Source organism: Aptenodytes forsteri, unplaced genomic scaffold, assembly GCF_000699145.1.
Source record: "Aptenodytes forsteri isolate BGI_AS27 unplaced genomic scaffold, ASM69914v1 Scaffold193, whole genome shotgun sequence".
NCBI classification, from domain to species: Eukaryota; Metazoa; Chordata; class Aves; order Sphenisciformes; family Spheniscidae; genus Aptenodytes; species Aptenodytes forsteri.
In genome coordinates this window covers 10,367,672-10,370,929 of record NW_008795405.1, presented here as the reverse complement: position 1 = coordinate 10,370,929, position 3,258 = coordinate 10,367,672, and positions in this window count along the sequence as shown.

Genomic DNA, 3,258 nt, shown 5'->3' with positions numbered 1-3,258 from the left:
CCCTGCATCCAATAAGGGATGGAGATTCTCCTTGGCTCTCTTCTTGTCATTAATATATTTGTAAAAACTTTTTTTGTTGTCTTTAACGACAGCGGCCAGATTGTGTTCTAGCTGGGCTTTTGCCTTTCTCATTTCTTCTCTGCATGACCTAACGAGATCCCTGTACTCTTCTTGAGTCGCCTGCCCCTTCTTCCACAAGCGGTAAACTCTCCTTTTTTTCCTGAGTCCCAGCAAGAGCTCCCCGTTCAGCCAGGCCGGTCGTCTTCCCCGCCCATTCTTCTTACGGCGTACAGGGACAGCCTGCTCCTGCGCCTTTAAGACTTCCTTCTTGAAGATCGTCCAGCCTTCCTGGACCCCTTTGCCCTTCAGGACCGTCTCCCACGGGACTCTCTCAACCAGCGTCCTGAACAGGCCAAAGTCCGCCCTCCGGAAGTCCATGGTTGTGGTTTTGCTGCCCCCCCTCCTTACTTCACCAAGAAGCGAGAATTCTATCATTTCATTTGTAACAAAACAGATTAAGATACGTTTGTTTCATGGTATATCACAGCACTAATACTTCCTGCTTACTCTGGTGTGTGGGGTTTTTGGGGGTTTTTGAGCTAGAAATGGATTTGAAGTAGTGCACAATTGTTTTTATTATGGATAATTGTAAGGGTGGTAAATATACTATTAAATTTAAAAATTGGTAATATATAAACCTGATGGAAGAGGGAAAGCAATCTTTATTAGAAAACTGTTGAACCTGACCCCTATTTCTGTTACTTTTAACTTCTAAACTCCGGGACCACAAACTATGCCCAACCTCAGAGTTGCCTCTGAGTGACAGTGGACAGTAAAGCTAAAAAGGCAATCCAGTATTGCAGGCCAGCTATGAACCCTTCACCAAGGCTCTGGAAGATACCGTTTGGGAAGCAACAAGCCGGTTTTTCCATAGCCTTCTGGTAATGTTTGTCAGCTTGTAACTCCAAAGCATGTGTTTTGTGCCTGCTGCATTCTCAGCTCCTCTCTAAAAATGTTGAGACTTCACCTGTAAAATGCTCTTTCTTCTCAGCTTCATTTTACCATTGATATGATGCTTTAGTTATTAATCTTTTTATGTAGTTATTAATTTGAAACTAGCAATGAGCTAGCTGCCCCGTAGGAGAAGATCAGGTTTGAGATCAGAAGATCTCCTATAGGAAAAGATCAGGGTTGAGACCATCTAAGGAACCTGAAGGTGCACGAGTCCATGGGACCTGATGAGATGCATCCACAGGTTCTGAAGGAACTGGCAGATGAAGTTGGTAAGCCACTATCCATCATATTTGAGAAGTCGTGGCAGTCCAGTGAAGTTCCCACTGCCTGGAAAAGGGGAAACATAACCCCCATTTTTAAAAAGGGGAAGAAAGGAAGACCCGGGGAACTACAGGCCAGTCAGTCTCACCTCTGTGTCTGGGAAGATCATGGAACAGATCCTCCTGGAAGCTATGCTAAGGCACATGGAAAATAAGGAGGCGACTGGTGACAGCCAACATGGCTTCACTAAGGGCAAATCATGCTGGACAACTTTGGTGGCCTTCTATGACAGGGTTACAGCGTTGGTGGATAAGGGAAGAGCAACTGATGTCATCTACCTGGACTTGTGCAAAGCATTTGACGCTATCCCGCACGACATCCTTGTCTCTAAATTGGAGAGACATGGATTTGACAGATGGACCACTCAAAGAGTTGTAGTTACAGCTCGATGTCCAAGTGGAGACCAGTGATGAGTGGTATTCCTCAGGGGTTGGTACTGGGACCGGTGCTGTTTAACACCTTTGTCAGCAACATGGACAGTGGGATTAAGTGCACTTTCAGCAAGTTTGCAGATGACACCAAGCTGTGTGGTGTGGTCAACATGCTGGAGGGAAGGGATGCCATCCAGAGGGACCTTGACAGGCTTGAGTGGTGGGCCCATGTGAACATCATGAAGTTCAACAAAGCCAAGTGCAAGGTCCTGCACCTGGGTCGAGGCAATCCCAAGCACAAATGCAGGCTGGGCAGAGAATGGATTGAGAGCAGTCCTGTGGAGAAGAACTTGGAGCTGTTGGTTGATAAGAAGCTCAACATGACCCGGCAATGTGTGCTTGCAGCCCAGAAAGCCAACCGTATCCTGGGCTGCATCAAAAGAAGCACAACCAGCAGGTCGAGGGAGGTAATTCTGTCCCTCTACTCTGCTCTGGTGAGACCCTACCTGGAGTACTGTGTTCAGCTCCGGAGCCCCCAACATAAGGAGGACATGGACCTGTTGGAACAGGTCCAGAAGAGGGCCACAAAAATGATCAGAGGGATGGAACACCTCTCTTATGAAGACAGGCTGAGAAAGGTTGTTCAGGCTGGAGAGGAGAAGGCTCTGGGGAGACCTTGTGGCAGCCTTCCAGTGCCTGAAAGGGACCTACAAGAAAGCTGGAGAGGGACTTTTTACAAGGGCTTTTAGTGATAGGACAAGGGGTAATGGCTTTAAACTGAAAAAGGGTAGATTTAGGTGAGATATAAGGAAGAAATTCTTCACTATGAGGGTGGTGAGGCACTAGAACAGGTTGCCCAGAGAAGTTGTGGATGGAAGATGATCAGAGGGCTGGAGCACCTCTCCTATGAAGACAGGCTGAGAGAGTTGGGGTTGTTCAACCTCAAGAAGAGAAGGCTCCGGGGAGACCTTATAGCAGCCTTCCAGTACCTGAAGGGGGCCTACAGCAGGAGGGACTTTTTACAAAGGCATGTAGTGATAGGACAAGGGGTAATGGCTTTAAACTGAAAGAGGGTAGATTAGATTAGCTGCAACCCAAACCATTCTGTGATTCCATTATTCTATTTTATTTCCAATATATGTCAGTATTGTTCATACTGTTTTAATACTGTGTTTTCTGTAGCAGTGCAGTAATCCTTGTCGTCCCTAATAATTTTAAATACCTCATTTGATCAGAAACAAAAAGAACTTTGAATCAGACCAGTGTCAGGGTTGTGGCTGGAAATCCGACCAAGCATCCATCGCATCTACATCCAAAGCAGAAGGGGCCTAGTGTTTCAGGAACTTGCATATTTTGTAAAAACACATATTCATAGAATCACAGAATCATAGAATCATAGAATAGTTTGGGTTGGAAGGGACCTCTAAAGGCCATCTAGTCCAACCCCCCTGCCGTGGGCAGGGACATCTTCAACTACATCAGGTTGCTCAGAGCCCCGTCCAACCTGGCCTTGAATGTTTCCAGGGATGGGGCATCCACCACCTCTCTGGGC